The sequence below is a fragment of the Pistacia vera genome, unplaced genomic scaffold (assembly GCF_008641045.1).
Source record: "Pistacia vera cultivar Batoury unplaced genomic scaffold, PisVer_v2 Contig998, whole genome shotgun sequence".
Classification (NCBI taxonomy): domain Eukaryota; kingdom Viridiplantae; phylum Streptophyta; class Magnoliopsida; order Sapindales; family Anacardiaceae; genus Pistacia; species Pistacia vera.
This window is the reverse complement of record NW_022196887.1, coordinates 51424-57498: the sequence shown is the minus strand read 5'-3', so window position 1 is coordinate 57498 and position 6075 is coordinate 51424. Positions and strand designations below refer to the sequence as shown.

Here is a 6075-nt window from a genome sequence, read left to right as displayed (position 1 = left end):
AAATAAATATATTTAGCAATTGGTGTTAAAATCACTTCCTTTTATATATCTATCAAATCATTTATTAATAATTAATTCTAAAATCAAATCTCCCTAAGCTTCACCTTTTTCATACCAATGCTAAAAGTAAATACTTCTCACATTTACAATGTCATAAAAAGTGCTAATTAAAAAATTACCTGTTTTTCCCTTATATTTATAAGTGAATTATTCATTCTACCCTTACGTGGGTTAAACTCTATTACAATCAGCGAGTTTTACCTAGTATTTTACTATTTTAAATTGCAGGGCGGTAATTGTAATTATCTAAAAGTTTGCCGAGCCCATCAGGCCATCAAACCCAAAGCTTGCTTCCAATTTCATTTTTGCTATTCTAATAAGACTAGAATCTGTCCACATTAAAAACCCATTTCATGGTTCAAAAGCTGTGAAGTTTTTTTGTCTATTTTTTACTTCAAATAATTAGTTCAATTCAAGTTTCTACCCATTCTAGAAAAGAAAACAACCAAATTGAATTACTCTTGCCAGAAAACTTCCATTATCAAGGCTTATCCAATGTGAAATTAATTGTTAATTCCATTAAGAAACTTCCAAATAATTATTTTTTTTATTATTATATAGAGATTCATTTTGAATAAGGCTGGATCCTCGCCTTGCCTTATCCAGCTGCCGACTGGGATTATAAAATAGGTTTGTTAATAACAACTTTATTTTGCAAAATAGGATAATATACAAATTACCCTTTATTGAATTATAAAATAATTTAAGTCAACCAGTTTCTCAAGAATTAAAGAAGTAATAAATCATGTTAATGGAAATATGCATAATTTAATTAAAAAAAAAAAAAAAAACTTCACGATGTTTTTGAAATAAAAGAAATTTGTGCTCGAAAGATAGTTGTCTGTGCATTGATAATGAAAGTATAAATCATTGAGAAGAGAGGAGCCGTGGTGGTTCTCCCGGATTGTTCACATCCCATGAGTGAATATAAAGTTAGATGTACATTGAATCTCATCTTATTCAGCTCATCTATTATCCTGAAGAGGAGTTTGGTTTCAAATCCCTGGTGGTTAAGTTTTAAGTGCTAAAATAAACTATATAGAATAATTTGATAAATATATATTGATTAATACTAGTATAAATTTTAATAGTTGCCATTGATTTTTGTTATTCTAGAAATATTTGAGGAATTTTTGCTATTATATCATACCTCGGAAAAGAAATTCTTTAAGTCTATTCTAAACTAATACTAATGTTAAATTGATGAAGAACAGAACTTTGAAGCAAGCCGGCATATCACACCGAAATGGATACAAAAGATCCTTGACTTAACAATAAATTACAAGAGTTAATAATGCCTTCTAAAATTTATAATTTTAGGATTAAAGACATAGACTTCCTGAAATATGATAATTTAGGCCAAAAATCCCAAGGAAAGAATCAAAAGGATTAGAAGACGTAAATTCTTTTGAGATTTATGAAATAACAAAAATTCTACTATCGTTAATGGACTATTTATGATTGGTTAAAATTGATCTTATTATAAGTTAATAAATATTACCAAATTGTTTTTTTACCGTTTATTTTAATACCCAAAACTTAACGGTGGAGAAATTTATGTTATTTATGAAATATTAAAAGAATATTTGTTATTTTATATTAATGTCACTAACCCATAATTTTATTAGAACTCTCAACTCATCATCAAATCTGAACATACTTCAAATGTGAACAAGTTGAACTCAAAATTAAATAACGTCTCTTCTTTTTCTCCTTCTCTAAATTGTCAACTCCTCTTATCTTCTACCATAACCAAATTGAACACTAAAAGAAATTTGCTATATTTCAAATAAAAAATTGTATCGAGAGACGAAGTTCATCTTCAGAACAAACCTCATCGGAAAACAACTATTTTCTTGTAGTGGAAATATTGCAGAAGCCATGTTGTTGATGGATAATGCTATTGTCACGCCACCTTCTTTCTTGATCACAGCCATGTCTGTATTGAGTTTGGTGTTATTAATATTCTTGGGGTGCTCAGAAATCATGGGAAAGCACCTGAAATATTCAAAGTTTTGGAATGTTAATAATTCTGGGAAATCTGCAATGGCTCAGATTAAACTTTCCAGTAGAACTGGGATGCTTATTCTTTATATACCTGCATTTTTAGCTGGTCTTGCTTCTTTCTGGATCTTCCCTCGTCAAGATTTGAGGTTTCTAATGCTCACTTCAGCTATTACATTCCATTTCTTCAAAAGAAACTTCGAGGTAATACTCTTTCTATTTTATGCGAGATTTGACTCATACATGGGATGTATAAGTAGTTCTTATTAACTAGGTTCAGGTTTAGATTTTAAAACCTAATTTTAAGTTTGTACGTGAGAATGTTTATGTTCTAAGAGCATCATATTTTGGCACAAATAATGACACATGTTTTATATCATTAAATCTAAGTACTTCGGATAGTTGAAAATTAATATAATTTCCATATTTAATGCATGTTGAAAATAACATATATAATTTAGATTCATTCTCAATCTTTCAAATATTTTAATCTAATGTCTCGATTATAAGTTTTGTTATACAAATCATATTATATAATATTTGAAGTTAAAACTACGTAATTCTTTTATATTAGACATTCATCTTCGCATTGAATTTTAGAATAAGTGTGAAAATCTATACGTAAGAAAATTCACCTATATATGTATAACTTTCCACAATAAATGCTTTGGTGTTATGTTATATATTATGTGTTTCGATAACATTATTGAGCTGATAACATTGTTTTGCATCGTTAGGTGCTTTTCATTCACAAATACAGTGGCGGAGTGATTCTGCAATTCTTATCGGTACATTTTATTTCTCGATCACTGCAACAATGATATATTTTCAACACCTATCAGAAGGATTACCGGAGCCAAGAATCGTTTTGAAGTATGTTGGGATGATTGTGCTCTTGTTGGGAATAAGTGGTAACTTGTATCACCATTACCTGCTTTCAAAAATGAGAAAAGATGGTGAAAAACAATACAAGATTCCTAAGGGAGGTTTATTTGATAAAGTAGTGTGCCCAGATTTTTCTAATTTCTCAAAATTTGTATGCATTATGTTGTGCTTTAGGTATAAGTTTTTACTTGATGGGAAGGAGTTATGCTACTAGGAAATGGTACCTTTCCAAATTTGACAATTTCCCACAAGATGTAAAGGCTGTCTTTGCATATGTTTTCTAGAAAAATATAATTGTTATTTAAGTTTCACAAAATTTCGATGTAAGCCCTCTTTATCAATAAATTAATTTTATTTTAATAATCCTTTTCTAAGAAAAATAATTTCTTTGTAAGCCCTCTTTATCACCAAATTTTGATTCAAACAGATTTTCTGAAATTTTATGTAGCAGTGATTGATGAGTAAGGGAATCAGAGAGAACAATCAAGAAAAGTTTGGGGGTGGGGAGGGAGAAATGTGGAAACCCACAAAACCTAACCTTTGCAAAAATATGTTATTTATCAATATATACAATTAATTAATATTTCAATTAAAAAAAAAAAGAGTTTTGATTTTTAGTATGGGCCAAGAGTGTGTATTGATATTATGCTCTTGGGATCCCCCATCCCCACTTCTAAAAATAATGCCAGACAGAGAGCTTAGCTGGCATATCACATCTAAGTGGATGGTACAGATCCTTAATACATATACAAGAAAGTTAAGCACATGTTGGTCCTTATTTCGACCAGTACTTTTAGGTCCAATAAAATTCATAAGTAACACTCAATTTTTATTGTTAGGAAAAATTTGAATATTTTTTGTATAAGTCCAAATACACTTAGTTCGTTAATTATTATTTGTCTTATAATCAACATAAATTTCTAAATTTTTAATAACTTCACAAATTTTTGTCATTTACATAAGACAAGATAATGAGTTTTCAAAAAAATTATTAATAATGGCAAGAACCAAACTGTTACTTTTAGTTTCTAGTGGACTTAATTTGGCAGACTAAACCTCTGGGACTAAATGTAGTTAACTCTATCTAGATAAGTCATGGGAAGATACTCATTACACCCCTAAACTCGAAAAACTGACTTTTTCTTCCCATAACTACAAAAATTACCAAGAACACCCCATGCCGTTAGTTTTTTCCATTAAATGGATGGCGTCAAGGGCAGGATTGACATTTCCAGTTAAACTTGCCTTTTGAATAAATTGTTACATAACAGGTTCGAACCTTTGACAATACAAAATTAAATCAGTACGCACTTGTCTAACACATTTATCAAATGTTTAATACATAATGTTTAATTAAGCAATAAAGAAGGAATAAGGTATCAATTAAAATTTAAATAATTAACAACTTCTGTGAAATTATTTTGTAGTTATATAAATTTAATATATAGACTAAAATTGGAATATTAAATTTTTTTGTTACTAGAGTGTCCAATCAGTTTACTCACCTAACTAGTCTTTCGACCTTGAATAAGGCTTGAAAGAAGGTAAACCCTGCAGTCTGTGGCCAACATATTAATAACTATTCTTGTGATTCGAACTTGAGACCACAAGAGCATATCCTTTGCACTCGGTTAATCCATTGTTGGTTATTATATTAAATTTTACATTTAACAATTTGAAAAATATTAAATTTAATTTAAATTCCTGTAAAATTTAATTATTTAAATTTCAATAAGAAATTTTATTAAAATAATATTATACTTTTAAATTTAAAATTTACAAAATACAAAAAAAAAAAAAGAAAAAAAGAATCTGGCTATTCTTGAAATCGTATTGTATGATCACCTTCTTTTTTTAATTTATATTTTCAATTTTATCTTATGTTAAAATTTTCTCCTATCTTTTCCAAAAAAAAAAAAAAAAAAAAAAAATTGTCTCCCACCTTATAAGAAAAAACAGATTTTTTTTTTTTTCTGAATTAGTTTAACTTGAATTTTAAATTTACTGTATTATTAATTTTAAATATACTTTATTATTAATTTTAAATCTATTTTATTTTCAATATTAAATATATTTTAACATAAATTAAGTATAATACTGTTTCATTATGTTATATATTCGTTGTTGCCGTATATAAATATTGAAGATGTGTAGTAGAGTGGTTGAGTATACCAATTTTATATTTGCGTTCAAAAGTTTGAGTCGTTTATATAACATTTTTATCAATTATAATTTTGCAGGGGTAACATGGTCAAGATATTAATAAATGATGGGTAGATTTGTAATTTGAATGGTCAAACATGGTTTTCCATCTATTTTAATGGGAAAAAACAAACGATAAGGGGTGTTTTTGATAGTTTCCGTACTTATGGGATGCAAAGTGTCAATTTTTCGAGTTTCAGGGGTGTAGTGATTCCCTCTAATAAGTCAGGGATATATCTTCTTTATTTTATCTTTTTAATTTTATAATTCCTCTTAAACTGAAAATCAAATTTGAACGCAAATCAAACAAGTCAACGTCTCTTCTTCTTCAAAATTTCCGCCCCTATCGAATTTCAGAGAGATAGAGAAGCAGAAGCGATGTTGCTGATGGACAATTCAATCATCACACCGCCTTCTTTCTTGATCACGGCCATGTCTGTGTTGAGTTTGGTGTCATTAGTATTCTTGGGGTGCTCAGAAATCATGGGAAAGCACCTGAAATATTCAAAGTTTTGGAATGTTAATAATTCTGGGAAATCACAGGTTAAACTTTCCAGTAGAACTGGGATGCTTATATTTTATACACCTGCAGTTTTGGCCGGTCTTGCTTCTTTCTGGATCTTCCCTCATCAGGGTTTCAGGTTTCTGCTGCTCACTTCTGCTCTTACCTTCCATTTCTTCAAAAGAGACTTCGAGGTAATCTTCATATTTAATAATTTTACAGACATTCATTTCTTCAATATTCCTATATGTATATATTGTGATTTATACTTATCTTTTCGCAAGGAGTTGAAATCCGAAGTTTAGAATGATGTAAATGTTAAGATTTTATTCAACAAGCTTTGGAAGGAATTCCGGGGGCCTATGAGAATTTAGAATTCAGATGCTTTGACAGAGAAAACAATCCATAATTAACTGATTTTG

At 28.9% G+C, this 6075-nt stretch overlaps 1 pseudogene; it reads left to right on the top strand.

Moving 5' to 3' along the window:
* Window positions 1–1834: 1834 nt before the first annotated feature.
* LOC116121598 lies at window positions 1835–3274 on the top strand (annotated as a pseudogene).
* The last annotated feature ends 2801 nt before the right edge of the window (window positions 3275–6075 follow it).